Here is a 17,466-nt window from a genome sequence, read left to right as displayed (position 1 = left end):
TAAGTACATGATTGAGTTAGCTAATGGTAAACTAATTAAAGCCGATAAAATTTGCCGTGATTGTAAAATAAATTTAGCCGGAGAAACATTTAAGATTGATTTGATACCCGTAGAATTAGGAAGTTTTGATGTAATAGTCGGCATGGACTGGATGTCCAAAATAGGAGCTGAAGTTGTGTGCGCCAAGAAGGCAATTCGCATTCCTCGTAAGAATAAAACGCCAGTAATGATTTATGGAGAGAAGGGTAACTCAAAGCTAAAACTCATTAGTTATTTGAAAGCTCAAAAGTGCTTGAAGAAAGGGTGCTATGCTATCTTAGCACATGTTAATAAAGTCGAAAAGAAAGAAAAAGAGAAGTGCATCAATGACGTGCCTGTGGCAAGAGATTTTCCTGAAGTATTTCCGGAAGAGTTGCCGGGATTACCTCCATTTAGATCTGTAGAATTTCAAATAGATCTTGTACCAGGAGCTGCACCGATTGCCCGTGCTCCATATAGACTTGCACCGTCCGAGTTAAAAGAACTTCAGAGTCAGTTAAAAGAATTACTGGATCGTGGATTCATACGACCAAGTACTTCACCGTGGGGAGCTCCAATTTTATTCGTCAAGAAGAAAGACGGATCTTTCCGAATGTGTATAGATTATCGTGAATTAAATAAGTTAACTATCAAGAATCGGTATCCACTACCGAGAATTGACGACTTATTTGATCAACTCCAAGGATCATGTGTGTACTCGAAAATTGACCTAAGATCGGGCTATCATCAATTACGTGTCAAAGAAGAAGATATACCGAAAACTGCTTTTCGGACACGTTATGGTCATTACGAATTTTTGGTCATGCCGTTTGGGTTGACAAATGCGCCAGCTGTATTCATGGACCTCATGAATCGAGTTTGTAGTCCATATTTAGATAAGTTTGTTATCGTTTTCATTGATGATATTCTTATCTATTCCAAGAGTGAGCAAGAGCATGAGCAGCATTTAAGGTTGATATTAGAGTTGTTAAGAAAAGAACAGCTATATGCTAAATTTTCTAAATGTGCTTTCTGGTTGAAAGAAGTGCAATTTCTTGGCCACGTTGTTAGTAGCAAAGGAATTCAGGTTGATCCAGCAAAAATTGAAGCCATTGAAAAATGGGAGACTCCTAAGACACTAACGCAGATACGCCAATTTTTGGGTTTAGCCGGTTATTATAGAAGGTTTATTCAAGATTTTTCCCGAATAGCTAAGCCGTTGACAGCGTTAACGCAAAAAGGGAAGAAATATGAATGGACCTCTGAGCAGGAGAACGCATTTCAAATACTAAAGAAGGAGTTAACTACGGCGCCTATTTTATCGTTACCAGAAGGGAACGATGATTTTGAAATATATTGTGACGCTTCACGACAAGGTTTTGGTTGCGTTCTGATGCAACGGAAGAGAGTTATTGCATACGCATCCCGACAATTGAAGATTCACGAGCGGAATTATACGACGCATGATCTAGAATTGGGAGCAGTTGTGTTTGCATTGAAGATGTGGAGACACTACTTGTATGGGGTTAAATTCACTGTGTTTACTGATCATAAAAGCCTTCAACATATTTTTGATCAGAAACAATTGAACATGAGGCAACGTAGGTGGGTCGAGTTAATAAACGACTATGATTGTGAAATTCGCTATCATCCCGGGAAAGCGAACGTAGTGGCCGATGCTCTAAGCGGAAAGGAACGAGAACCAATCCGAGTTCGAGCAATGAACATAAAAATTCGCATGAATCTCAACTCACAAATCAAAGAGGTTCAACAAGAAGCACTCAATAAAGAAAACATAAGAAATGAAATAATGAAGAAGTATGAGAAGCAACTCGTTATACGGGAAGACGGAATTCGATATTTTGCAAATCGTATTTGGGTACCGAAGTTGGGTGGATTAAGGAAGTTGATATTGAACGAGGCACATAAGACAAGATACTCGATACATCCTGGAGTTGGAAAGATGTATCAAGATCTTAAGACACGTTATTGGTGGCCTAATTTAAAGACAGACGTAGCAACATATGTTGGGGAGTGTTTAACTTGTTCCAAGGTCAAAGCAGAACACCAGAAGCCGTCAGGGTTACTTCAACAACCAGAAATCCCAGAATGGAAATGGGATGGTATTACCATGGATTTCATCACGAAGTTACCAAAGACTGCCTGGGGTTACGACACCATTTGGGTGATTGTTGATCGTCTCACCAAGTCTGCACATTTCTTGCCTATAAAGGAAACGGATAGAATGGAGAAACTATTACGATTGTATATAAAGGAAGTTGTTTCAAGGCATGGAATACCTATTTCCATTATATCTGATCGTGATAGTAGATTTACCTCAAAGTTCAGGCAATCACTACAGGAGGCACTAGGAACTCGTCTGGATATGAGTACCGCATATCATCCGCAAACCGACGGGCAGAGTGAAAGAACAATTCAGACTCTTGAAGACATCCTCAGGGCATGTGTGATCGATTTTGGAAACGGATGGGATAAGTATTTACCGTTAGCAGAATTCTCGTATAATAATAGTTATCATGCGAGCATTAAAGCTGCACCATTCGAAGCATTGTATGGAAGGAAGTGTAGATCTCCTATCTGTTGGAATGAATTAGGAGATCGACATTTAACTGGTCCCGAGATCATACACGAAACGACTGAGAAGATAGTACAAATCAAGGAGAGATTGAAAATAGCCCGTAGTCGCCAAAAGAGCTACGCCGATGTCCGAAGGAAACCATTAGAGTTTCAGATCGGTGACATGGTTATGCTAAAGGTGTCACCTTGGAAAGGTGTGATACGTTTTAGAAAAAGGGGTAAACTGAACCCAAGATATGTAGGCCCGTTCAAGATCATCGAACGCATTGGACCGGTAGCTTATCGACTCGAGTTACCGCAACAACTCGCCGGAGTACATAATACCTTTCACGTCTCGAACCTTAAGAAGTGTCTTGCAAAGGAAGACCTCACCATTCCTCTTGAAGAAATCCATGTCGACGAGAAACTACAATTCGTCGAAGAACCAATCGAAATCATGGACCGTGAAGTTAAACAGCTCAAGCAGAGCAACATACCGATCGTTAAGGTTCGTTGGAATGCTCGAAGAGGTCCCGAGTTTACGTGGGAACGGGAGGATCAGATGAAACAAAAGTATCCACACTTGTTTCTCGATGACGCAAAATAGGTACAATTTTAAAATTTCGGGACGAAATTTATTTAACGGGGAGGTAATGTAACGACCCGCACTTTTTCGATCGTTCTATACTTATAAGATTAATATTTACATAAATTAAACCTTACCAACATGATAAGCAATCCAAATTGTCGAGACTTATGTTTTTCGAAAAGAGTTTTACACAACGTTTGACCGTCTAGTTTGACCGATGATATCACGAACTATACAATATATGATAATTATATGTTTATGTATATATATGTATATATACATATTTAACATGACCTAAGAATGTTTTAATATCTCATTTTGTATTAATAACAATAAGTTATAAGTATATTTTGAAACTACTAACTTAAGTTTTCAAAACGATAACCATACGTAACGTTATTTGACTTAAATACTTATGACCTATAATGTTTATACATATATCGTATAAGTAATGTATTTAATCACTTTTAAAGACTTAAATACATAAAACAATATAAGTATATTTACAAAAGATAGCTATATTTGAATCCTCGTTCCGTTTTCTCAAAGATTTCTATACGTATACCTAGGGTATATGTACCCGTATCATACGCAGCTTCTAGATGTATTTACTATTGGTATATACCAATAAAAATCTGCTCCTTAGCAGCCTTAAATGATTAAGAAACATGTGGAACCAATCATTTGTCAAGTAGCATGAATTATTTAGCAAGAAAACAAAGTTAGGTATCTTTTTTTTCCTTTATAACCTAAAAACGTTTTTATGCATGCACACCATTTCTTCACCCCATTTTCTCATACTTACACTTCCATTTCTCTCTCAAAATACTCTTAACTTCATACTTGATCATCTCCAAGAATTTTTCCCATCATTTAGCTTCAAAAACAACACTTAAACCTCATAAGAAAACCTTATAAAAACACTTCAAGAAATCCTTCCAAGAACACCAACTTACTTCCAATCTTTCATCCACTTCCATCACCCTTTTGGTTCTAGGTTCTTACTCCTCTTTTACAACAACCTTGTCCAAGGAACTTGAGGTAGAATCTATGTTCATAACCTTATTCGATTCATATATATATAGCTATCTTATTTTGTGGTATAAAATTTTAACAACAAGAACATAGTTTGAATGTTTTCAAACTTGTTTGCAAACTAAATAGATCCTTCTAACTTAACTTTTAAAATACTCCAAGACCTGTAATATAACTTAAATATATGCTAATTTAACAAGGTATAACTTGGTTTTTCAAAGATTATCTTAAAAACTGTTTTTACGACGTCGGAGTGCCACCGGGGGCTGTTTTGGGTTGGATAATTAAAAACCATCTTAAACTTTGAATTGGCGGTTTATTTTCTGGAAAAATGATTTTTACTATGAATATGATAACACATAAAAATTTCATGATTTAACTCAAAGTATAAGTATTTTTAGACAAATAATCATGTAAGGTTGTTTACATGATGGAAAATGATTAACTTCATAAGTTTCACTAAAGTTTGACCTATGCCGTGTGATTTTGAATACAAACTAAGGTATTTACAGTTCATAGTCTTAAAGAGGGACTCGATCCAAGGAGATGGCAAGTTGAATCAACGAAAACGGAGTTGTAACGAAGAAACTATGACCGAAACAAAATCGGATATCCAAGACTAGTTTAGCCACGAAAATAATTGGGAAAAATTAAATAAATCACATCTTTTTAAGTTAACATGATATTTTATATATATGTACTTATAATTCAATTTTATATGGTTCAGGATCACCCGTAAACAACACGAGAAGATTAATCATAAGATCCCATGATTGTACGCAACACGTCATTTGACAACACCGGCACTTTATGTACGCAACACGTCATTTGACAACACCGGTACCGTGGGTCAAGATTAATCTCGACCAATACATATACGATGGGGTTTTATTTATTTCGTTGGGGGTTTTATTTATTTCATTGCGGGTATATTAAACATCTAAAAATGAACCATTAAAATTGAATTACTAACAACGAACTGCTAACTACGGACTAAGGAATTATTCAAAGTATTAAAAGTATAACAAGTATATATATGTGACGTTTGTTTAAAAAGAAAAGGTATTGATATATTATATATGGATAGGTTCGTGATATCAACCGGAGACCAAGTCAAATTATATATATATCTTCAAGACGAAAGTGAGTATATAGTCCCACTTTTAAACTCTAAATATTTCGGGATGAGAATACATGTATTTTATGTTTTACGTTATGGACACAAGTAACTGAAAAATATATTCTACGTTGAGTTGTACCACTGGCATACTTCCCTGTAGCTTGGTAACTGTTATTTACAGCGGTATTGTAAACGCGAATCCTGTTGATAGATCTATCGGGCCTGACAACCCCAACCGGACTGGACGACCAGTATTCAACGGTTGCACAGCACTTCGTTTCGTGACTACACTTGGTACGGTGTAGTAAGATTTCATAATAAAGGGAATATGCGACGTGATTAAATGTTAAGTATGGTTACCAAGTGCTCAACCACTTAGAATATTTTTATTAAACTGTTTATATACGAAATCTTGTGGTCTATATATATATATATATATATATTGCTGCCGGCATTAAACCTATATCTCACCAACTTTATGTTGACCTTTTAAAACATGTCTATTCTCAGGTGATTACTAAAGCTTCCGCTGCATTATGTTGAATTTGAGCAGGATCTTGCGTACGCATATTTGTGTCAAAAATAAAACTGCATACCCAAGGATTTGTGTTGTAAAATATGCTCGAAATCGTGTTGTTATCATTATATGTAAAGTTTGTAAGTCGAAGATTATCGCTAAACGATAATCATCTTTTTATTGTCTAAAGCTTGTAACAAAAATAATGGTTATTTTTTGTAATGTATAATATATGCAGTTTCTCTTTTAAAAATGTCGCATATAGAGGTCAATACCTCGCAATGAAATCATACGTTATCTAACACGTTCTTATGGTTAAGGACGGGTTATGACACATGTGGATCTGATGGGAGCATTATATCTCCACCACATATCCATTTAGTTCATTTTCCTTTTATCTTTTCTGTAGCGACCCGACAAAATCGTCATTGACGGCGCCGTCTACTTAGGTCCCGTTACGTGGTCATAAGTCTTTAAAACAACGTTTGACCAAAAGATATGTCGCATTCATTTCAAATGTAAAGATTGTTCAAAGTTTACGAGAATAGTTCCACCACAAGTTACGTTACAAAGTTATAAGTACAAATGAAACTTATGCGACACAATTTAAAAGTAGCCAAAAGACGCTCCATGTATGCATATATACTCGTCATCCAATGCAAGTATCAAAATAATGAGCGGAAGCATGTATCATGTATCGTTCAAGGACCCGAGAAAAACATAGAAATCTGTCAACGAAAACGTTGGTGAAATCATAGGTTTAAGTAAGTAAGTACAAGTGAACCACAAGATTCGCATCAATGAAATAATAGTAATACATTCCAAAAGTTTGTTTCACGAGCACCCAATTATCAATGCTTAACATTCCTTCCATAGAACCCCATCACTTAGTGCTAGAACATACACTGTTTCTCGAAAATATATTTCATTCGTAAACGGTAGCGAACCGTTTGAATGAGGGTTTGTCAAACCCATATGGATCCATACAACATAAGTTCTTGCTTACACCCGGCAAGTGTAACTAATGATAATCGAATTGAGGATTTTGTTCTAAACTCGTATATAGAATGTTTGTTTTCCTGTACTTGTGTTCACTTAGTAAAGAAATGTTTATGTTTTCTCATCCCAAATGTAAGTTCAAAAAGAGTAAAAGTGGGACTATGATCTCACCTTGAGTGCACGAGTAGTAAAGTACTTCAACAAGTAAACGTGTGCAAAGAACAATGCTAGTCTTGACCTAAACAATAGGTTGTATCAATAACGGTAAACACGATAGGTCAAAGATGTTCAATTAGTCCTATGGCTCGTTAAGACTCGATCATAATAGCATGTGAATCAAATTATCATGTTTCATGCAAGGTACAAGTATAAAAACATGTTAGAACGATTGCACAATTATTTGGTTAAGTTTGATTAAAAGTCAACTTGGTCGGGTCAAAGTCAACGGAAAAGTCAACGGGGTCGGGTTGGGTATCCGACAATTTTTCTAAGTTATATAATCATATATGAGCATGTTGGCCAAGTTTTATGTTAATCGGAGGTCCGTAGCATAGCAAAACATTTTTATGTCAAATGACCAAAGCAAACAGCCAGTTTTAGTGTATCAGGACGGTGTCCCAAAATCAGGACGGTGTCCCAGTATGAAGAGTGGGACGGCGTCCCAAAATCAGGACGGTGTCCTGATATGAAGAGTGGGACGGCGTCCAAGAGGGTGGGACGGCGTCCCAAATGGCTTACAGGTCCTGTTTGCTGAATTACACAAGTGCACGACCCAAACTTCAAATAATCATAACTTATGATCCGCAAACAATTAGAACATGTATTTTATATCACCAGAAAGCTCTTTCAACAAGGAACACAACTAGATACATTAAATAAATCATATTTATCATTTAAGACAACAATAACCTCATCGAATGTTCGTTAAACGTCCAAAATCAAAGTTTCAAGTTCATCAAGATGCATTTCAAGTTCCGGGAATCCAATTTACATGTATGATATGCCGTTTTGAAGGTAATGAAACATGTAATACAACTAAACACTTATCAATAACATTAACAAGCATTCAACGCATCAAAAGTTCGTTTTAAAGCTATCAAACCCTAACCAAAAGTTCACAAAATCAATAATCGCGTTTATGAAGTTTCTTTAATCAATCTATACATCAAAATGAAGCTAATGATACTAGTAACACTTTTAAAACATGCACATTAACAATCTAATAACATTTGATCATCCAAAATCAAGGATTTAGCAAGTAATTTTCATAATGAACTAGTTACACCAAAAACAACAAATCGAGCATACAAATTACATACACGACATCACAATGAGCCATAGACACTAATTAACATACTTTTAAGTCAAGAACGCAAATTTAAAGAAAACTAGTGTTTTAGAAATGTTACCCAAACGAGATGAAGTTGGTACCAAAATGAAGAGGATGAAGAGAGGATCACGAATATGTAATTTATTTTGTTGTAAGCCTCCTAGGTCGAATTTAGATGATGATTGAATGAATTTGGTAAATGTGTGTGTGTTCTTCCTAGAGAGAAAGAGAGAGAGAGGGAGATGGTTGAATGGTGGTGATTGGGGTGGACTAGTTGACCTAGTCAACTAGTTTGCCCCGTGTCAATTTTAGTCCCTCGAGTTTGTAGTCGGGTGCGGAAAATACCTAAACGGAATATTTTAAAACGCGTATTAACGGGAGATGTTATAAACATATAACGGAGTTTAAATTAGTATAACGGAAAAGTAAATGGAAAAAGGCGGAATGTTACATTACCTACTCCTTAAAAGAAATTTCATCCCGAAATTTAAGTAGGCGTAGTAGTCGTTGTTTCTTCCTCGAGATCTTGCGTTTCCGAATTCACGAATAGATGAGGATACTTCCTTTGCATTTGATCTTGTCTTTCCCAAGTAAACTCGGGTCCCCTTTTGGCGTTCCAACGGACTTTAACAATCGGGATTCGGCTTTGTTTCAATGTCTTGACGGAGGTGTCCACAATTTCAACCGGTTCCTCCACAAAATGAAGTTTGTCATCAATAGTAAGTTCCTCGAGAGGGATGATGATATCGGGTTCGGCAAGACACTTTTTCAAGTTAGATACATGGAAGGTAGGATGAACGGAACTCAGTTGAGGCGGAAGATCTAAACGATAAGCAACGGTTCCAATACGCTCCAAGATTTCGAAAGGACCAATATACCGCGGATTTAGCTTCCCGCGTTTCCCAAAACGGATTACACCCTTCCAAGGTGCGACCTTTAACATTACTCGGTCACCGACTTGAAATTCAAGATCGTTGCATCGTTTGTCGGTATAGCTCTTTTGACGACTTCGGGCCGTCCTAAGCCTATCTCGGATTTGAATGATTTTCTCGGTGGTTTCGTGAATGAGTTCGGGTCCGGTGATTTGCACGTCGCCTACCTCAGCCCAACAAAGAGGTGAACGACATTTGCGGCCATATAGCGCTTCAAAAGGTGCGGCTTTAATACTCGCGTGATAACTATTGTTATAAGAGAACTCGGCGAGAGGTAAGTGCTTGTCCCAAGCTTTTCCGAAATCAACCACGCAAGCTCGTAACATGTCTTCCAAAGTTTGAATTGTGCGTTCGCTTTGTCCATCAGTTTGTGGATGATATGCGGTGCTCATGTCTAAATGCGTTCCCAACACTTCTTGCAATGTACGCCAAAATCTAGAAACGAAATGGCCATCTCGATCGGAGATAATCGATAAAGGTACACCGTGTCGGGCTACGATCTCCTTAATGTAAAGTTGTGCAAGTTTCTCCATTTTGTCCGTTTCTTTCATGGCAAGGAAGTGTGCGGATTTGGTGAGACGGTCAACAATAACCCAAATGGTATCATAACCGCCCTTCGTTTTTGGTAGTTTGGTGATAAAATCCATCGTTATTCTTTCCCACTTCCATTGCGGGATCTCGGGTTGTTGAAGTAGTCCGGACGGTCTTTGGTGTTCGGCTTTGACTTTGGAACATGTCAAACACTTGGATACATAAGTAGCTACGTCCCTTTTGATGTTCGGCCACCAATATAGTTGTTTAAGGTCGTGGTACATCTTATTGGCACCGGGGTGAATCGAGTATCGTGACTTATGGGCTTCATCTAAAATAAGGCTTCGTAGGTCCCCATAACTAGGCACCCAAATCCTTCCAGCGTAATATCGGAGTTCGTCTCCCTAATTTCGAATCGAGAGACGAGAATGTTCAAGAGCTCGTGTGAAAGGTTTTCATCCTTGAGGGCCTCATCTTGGGCTACACGAATTTGACTATTGAGGTTGGTGTGAATGGTGATGTTTAAAGCTCGGACACGAAGAGGCACCGCTCTTTCTTTTCGACTTAAGGCATCGGCTACTACGTTTGCCTTCCCGGGATGGTAACGAAGCTCGCAATCGTAATCGTTCAAAGTTTCAATCCACCGTCGTTGTCTCATGTTTAGTTGCTTTTGATCGAAAATGTGTTGGAGACTTTTGTGGTCGGTAAAGATAGTACTCTTGGTTCCATAAAGATAGTGTCTCCACATTTTAAGTGCAAAGACAATGGCTCCGAGTTCGAGATCATGCGTCGTATAGTTTCGTTCATGAATTTTGAGTTGTCGAGAAGCATAGGCAATGACTTTCGTTCGTTGCATCAATACACACCCAAAACCATGTTTCGAGGCATCGCAATATACAACAAAGTCATCATTGCCTTCGGGAAGTGACAAGATAGGAGCGGTGGTTAGCTTCGTTTTCAAGATTTGAAACGCGGATTCTTGCTCGGTCGCCCAAATGAATTTCTTTCCCTTGTGAGTTAATGCGGTTAGAGGACGTGCAACCAAAGAGAAGTTTTCGATGAATCTACGATAGTACCCGGCGAGACCCAAGAATTGACGAATGTGAGTAGGAGTAGTAGGAGTCTCCCATTTACTAATGGCTTCGATCTTCGTGGGATCGACTTTAATGCCTTGATCACTTACAACATGACCAAGGAATTGAACTTCCTTCAACCAAAATTCACACTTGGAGAATTTGGCATAAAGTCGTTCTTGTCTCAAGAGTTCAAGCACAAGTCGGAGATGTTGTTCGTGCTCTTCTTCATTTTTAGAATAGATCAATATATCATCGATGAACACAATAACGAATTTATCGAGATACGGTTTGCACACGCGGTTCATAAGATCCATGAACATCGCCGGTGCATTAGTGAGACCAAATGGCATGACGAGGAATTCATAACTACCATAACGAGTCCGGAAAGCGGTTTTGGAGATATCTTCCCCCTTAACCCTTAATTGATGATAACCCGAGCGGAGATCGATTTTCGAATATACACAAGACCCTTGTAGTTGATCAAAGAGGTCATCGATGCGAGGAAGAGGATATCGGTTCTTAACCGTCAATTTATTTAGTTCACGATAATCAATGCACATTCGTAGGGATCCGTCTTTCTTTTTAACAAACAAAATCGGAGCGCCCCAAGGTGAATGGCTAGGTTGGATAAAACCACGGTCAAGTAGTTCTTGGATTTGACTTTGCAATTCTTGCATTTCGGATGGAGCAAGTCTATACAGTGCACGTGCTACGGGTGCGGCTCCCGGAATAAGATCGATTTGGAATTCAACCGGTCGATGAGGTGGAAGACCCGGCAGTTCGTCGGGAAATACATCGGAAAAGTCACTAACAATTGGCACATCATCGATATGCTTCTCATCGGACTCAACTTTCTTAACGTGGGCAAGGATCGCAAAACAACCCTTACGGAGTAGTTTTCTAACTTTAAGGCACGAAACGAGGTTGAGTCTGGTGCAACTCTTATCGCCATAAACAATCAAAGGTTCACCATTCTCGATAGGAATTCGGATTGGGTTAAGATCACAAAGGATGTGAGATTTCGTTTTGACTAACCAATTCATACCGATTATTACATCAAAGCTTCCTAGTTCCATGGGTATCAAGTCAATTTCAAATTCCTTACCCAAAATGTTTAACGTACACCCCCGGTAATATGTGTCGGCACTTAATAGTTTCCCGTTAGCCACTTCAATGGTATAAGTGGTATCTAATGGAAGAGGTGGAGTGCTAAAAGAATGAGTCAAAGTCTTGGATACAAAGCATTTATCGGCACCCGAATCGAATAAGCAAGAGACATAAGAATTGTTGAGAAGAAACGTACCCGTGACTAGTTCAGTGTCATCCCGGTCTTCCTCGGTGTTGATGTTGAAAGCTCTGCCGCGCGTATTGGGGTTATCTTTCCTCTTCGGGCATGCATTTCTATAATGGCCCATTTGGCCACATTCGTAACAAGTGCCCGTCTTTGGTGCATTGGGCCACTTTCGAGCGACGGGAGTGGCACTTTTACAATCGTTGGCCTTATGAACAATTCCTTGGCACCGATGGCAAATTAGCTTACTACATTCGCCAAAGTGATGTTTGTTGCATTTGTTGCAAAGAGGTAGAATTCCGGCATAACCCTTCTTGCCGTCGGAGGTGAAAGATTTCTTGGCAAAGTTGTTGTTGCTTGATTGGGGAGCTTCCCATTTTCTTTTGTTGTTACCCGACTTGTCCTCTGCTTTAGGTGCCGGTACTACGATTTCGTCCACTGTCTCTATCAATTTGCGGGCCATGTTCAAAGCTTCTTGATGATTAGGGGGTTTGGATGACATTACTCCGTGTTTGATGCTCTTTGGAAGACCATCCATGTAAAGTTCAACCCTTAAAGCTTCGGGGTTCACAAGATTTGGGCACATCAAAGCTAGTTCGGAAAATCGTTGATTATAAGCCTTGAGATCATTTCCGATCGCCTTTAAAGTTCTTAGCTCTTGTTCGAGCCTTCGGGTTTCTTCACGAGGGAAATATTCGACAATCATCTTTTCCCTCAAGTCGACCCAAGAGAGAGCGTGAGCTTCATCGGTACCCACCGATTGTACATAAGTATTCCACCATGTAAGAGCGACACCGGCGAAGGTGTGAGTGGAGTATTTGACCTTGTCTTGGTCCCGACAACCGCTTATGCTAAAGACGGCTTCCGTTTGCTCAAACCATCGGGTGAGCACGACCGGTCCCCCGGTTCCATCAAAAGTGTGAGGTTTGCACCCCATGAAAGCTTTATAGGAGCATCCTTCATTTGAGTTACCGGCTCCATTGTTGTTGTTATTGTTGTTGTTGTGGTTGTTATTATTATTGTTGTTGGATGAGTGACCGGCCATGGCCGCATCTACAGCGGTAGCTATCATCCGTTCGAGAGCTTGTTCGGGAGTTTCATTGCGGCGTACACGACGAGGAGCCATTGTTCCTTCAAGACACAAGAATATCATTGATTAGTATTCTCAATAATACTAACCGTGATATAGAATAAAGATAAAGAGAAGTTTTTTTCCTCGACTCGCCTTAAATTCTTTATGTCATAATGTCGGAACGTTCATATGAGTCACCGTAATATAATCCCGGAAATTATATTACCCTGATTCATATGTGCATTCGACATCATTTCATATAGTCAAGGTGGCGTGTCAATCAAATTAAACAACGTGAGATTAAGATGAACTAAGAGTAGATATGAGTAGAAGCGTTCGAGTATAAATGCACAAGTAGTCAAGTAATTCCTACTTCAAGTCTATATGCCGGTTGTAGTCTAGACTCACCAATGTACCCTATGACTCGGGGTCGACACCAATGAACTCTAAATCCCTACAACCAACGCTCTGATACCATCTGTAGCGACCCGACAAAATCGTCATTGACGGCGACGTCTACTTAGGTCCCGTTACGTGGCATAAGTCTTTAAAACAACGTTTGACCAAAAGATATGTCGCATTCATTTCAAATGTAAAGATTGTTCAAAGTTTACGAGAATAGTTCCACCACAAGTTACGTTACAAAGTTATAAGTACAAATGAAACTTATGCGACACAATTTAAAAGTAGCCAAAAGACGCTCCATGTATGCATATATACTCGTCATCCAATGCAAGTATCAAAATAATGAGCGGAAGCATGTATCATGTATCGTTCAAGGACCCGAGAAAAACATAGAAATCTGTCAACGAAAACGTTGGTGAAATCATAGGTTTAAGTAAGTAAGTACAAGTGAACCACAAGATTCGCATCAATGAAATAATAGTAATACATTCCAAAAGTTTGTTTCACGAGCACCCAATTATCAATGCTTAACATTCCTTCCATAGAACCCCATCACTTAGTGCTAGAACATACACTGTTTCTCGAAAATATATTTCATTCGTAAACGGTAGCGAACCGTTTGAATGAGGGTTTGTCAAACCCATATGGATCCATACAACATAAGTTCTCGCTTACACCCGGCAAGTGTAACTAATGATAATCGAATTGAGGATTTTGTTCTAAACTCGTATGTAGAATGTTTATTTTCCTGTACTTGTGTTCACTTAGTAAAGAAATGTTTATGTTTTCTCATCCCAAATGTAAGTTCAAAAAGAGTAAAAGTGGGACTATGATCTCACCTTGAGTGCACGAGTAGTAAAGTACTTCAACAAGTAAACGTGTGCAAAGAACAATGCTAGTCTTGACCTAAACAATAGGTTGTATCAATAACGGTAAACACGATAGGTCAAAGATGTTCAATTAGTCCTATGGCTCGTTAAGACTCGATCATAATAGCATGTGAATCAAATTGTCATGTTTCATGCAAGGTACAAGTATAAAAACATATTAGAACGATTGCACAATTATTTGGTTAAGTTTGATTAAAAGTCAACTTGGTCGGGTCAAAGTCAACGGAAAAGTCAACGGGGTCGGGTTGGGTATCCGACAATTTTTCTAAGTTATATAATCATATATGAGCATGTTGGCCAAGTTTTATGTTAATCGGAGGTCCGTAGCATAGCAAACATTTTTATGTCAAATGACCAAAGCAAACAGCCAGTTTTAGTGTATCAGGACGGTGTCCCAAAATCAGGACGGTGTCCCAGTATGAAGAGTGGGACGGCATCCCAAAATCAGGATGGTGTCCTGATATGAAGAGTGGGACGGCATCCAAGAGGGTGGGACGGCGTCCCAAATGGCTTACAGGTCCTGTTTGCTGAATTACACAAGTGCACGACCCAAACTTCAAATAATCATAACTTACGATCCGCAAACAATTAGAACATGTATTTTATATCACCGGAAAGCTCTTTCGACAAGGAACACAACTAGATACATTAACTAAATCAAATTTATCATTTAAGACAAAAATAACCTCGTCGAATGTTCGTTAAACGTCCAAAATCAAAGTTTCAAGTTCATCAAGATGCATTTCAAGTTCCGGGAATCCAATTTACATGTATGATATGCCGTTTTGAAGGTAATGAAACATGTAATACAACTAAACACTTATCAATAACATTAACAAGCATTCAATGCATCAAAAGTTCGTTTTAAAGCTATCAAACCCTAACCAAAAGTTCACAAAATCAATAATCGCGTTTATGAAGTTTCTTTAATCAATCTATACATCAAAATGAAGCTAATGATATTAGTAACACTTTTAAAACATGCACATTAACAATCTAATATAATTTGATCATCCAAAATCAAGGATTTAGCAAGTAATTTTCATAATGAACTAGTTACACCAAAAACAACAAATCGAGCATACAAATTACATACACGACATCACAATGAGCCATAGACACTAATTAACATACTTTTAAGTCAAGAACACAAATTTAAAGAAAACTAGTGTTTTAGAAATGTTACCCAAACGAGATGAAGTTGGTACCAAAATGAAGAGGATGAAGAGAGGATCACGAATATGTAATTTATTTTGTTGTAAGCCTCCTAGGTCGAATTTAGATGATGATTGAATGAATTTGGTAAATATGTGTGTGTTCTTCCTAGAGAGAAAGAGAGAGAGAGAGGGAGATGGTTGAATGGTGGTGATTGGGGTGGACTAGTTGACCTAGTCAACTAGTTTGCCCCGTGTCAATTTTAGTCCCTCGAGTTTGTAGTCGGGTGCGGAAAATACCTAAACGGAATATTTTAAAACGCGTATTAACGGGAGATGTTATAAACATATAACGGAGTTTAAATTAGTATAACGGAAAAGTAAATGGAAAAAGGCGGGATGTTACATTTTCTTTCCATTTTCTCTCCCAAAACACAAAACCCACTTAGTTTAATCTTGAGATTTGAAGGTGAAGATTTGTGAATCAATCCTAGGAGCAAGAATTAAAGTTGTTCTCCTTGTTGTTAGCTACAAGAGGATAGTCTTGGTAAGTTCTAACTTTATGTTTTAAGTTTTAATTGGTTAATGGCTAGGGTTTTGGTTACTAGAGATTTGTATGACCCATTTGAGGGTAAAATGGGTGAATTTGGGTTGTATTGTTGTAATGAAACCCTAATAGCCACAATCTAGGGTTTTGGCATTATGATTTGAGGTTGTAAGTGTCAAATGGTGTTGTTAGTCACTAATGCACTTTAAGATTAATGAAAGAAGTGTTAATGTGTAAGTTTGACTTGATTGTGAGTCTAAGTAATATAAAATGGGTCAAAATGTACTAGTTGACCTAATTAGATAAAATGGGTATGGATTACCCTAAGTTTTGTGTTAATTGAAGTTAGTAGACTTTAATTCACTAGCCTTAGTGATTAAAGTCGAGTCTTGGCCATTTATGGGCGGTTGTGTGTAGTTGAGTCATTTAATGCAAATTGGGTCATTAAATGCTCAAGTGGGAGTATTGTGGTTAATCCCACTAGTTGTGAAATTGAATGTGCACTTAATGATTTAGGTACATTGTGTTGAAGCTCGGAAGTGCTAAATCATCATCCTTGTGACAAGATGAGTGGAATAATTATACATATGTGTATATAGCGTATTTATTTGTGAATGTTATGGTATGAACCACCGAGCCGGTAGTGCCATAACATGTGTGGGTTAGGATGTGAACCACAAGCCAGTAGAATCGAGTGTGAACCACGAGCCGGTAGCAATATAAACTAAGATGTGAACCACGAGCCGGTAGCATCGAGTGTGAACCACGAGCCGGTAGCACTATAAACGAGTATGACTCAAACGCATATGGTGTGAACCACGAGCCGGTAGCACCATAGCGATATTGGTTAACCATATTGAGATTGTTGTTTTGTTTAGCATATCATATATATACTGAGTTGAGTATATGCTAATGAAGTGGTGTGATAATGTACGACTTGTTAGTGTTACGGGTATGTTGACATGCTATTTGAGTTACAAGTTCGTATGAGGTATTTGGTGTTGTGATTGCAAATGGATAGGTTATATATATGCATGTATAATTGTTGCACTCACTAAGCATTGCTTACCCTCTCGTTGTTTATCATTTTATAGGTTCCGGCTTGGACAAGGGTAAGGGCATACGGTTGGATTAGTTGTCTCCAGTTTATGTTGACAAGGGGTGCTTTTGGCATAGCTTTTGAAGTTGGAGTAACGTTTTGGGTAGTTTAGCACCAAACCATGCTCGAGTGTCGTTTGAATTATAAACTACCATTGTAGTGGGTCAAACTTGTATTAAACTTAATTAATGGCCTTCGTGCCTTTTTGTAAACATTTAAATTGTTGTACGTTTAAATGGAAATTGTGGAATGGTTTGCATATTTAATTGATTAAAAAAAATTTA

The sequence above is a fragment of the Rutidosis leptorrhynchoides genome, chromosome 6 (assembly GCF_046630445.1).
Source record: "Rutidosis leptorrhynchoides isolate AG116_Rl617_1_P2 chromosome 6, CSIRO_AGI_Rlap_v1, whole genome shotgun sequence".
Lineage (NCBI taxonomy): Eukaryota > Viridiplantae > Streptophyta > Magnoliopsida > Asterales > Asteraceae > Rutidosis > Rutidosis leptorrhynchoides.
Note: the sequence above shows the minus strand (reverse complement) of the source record.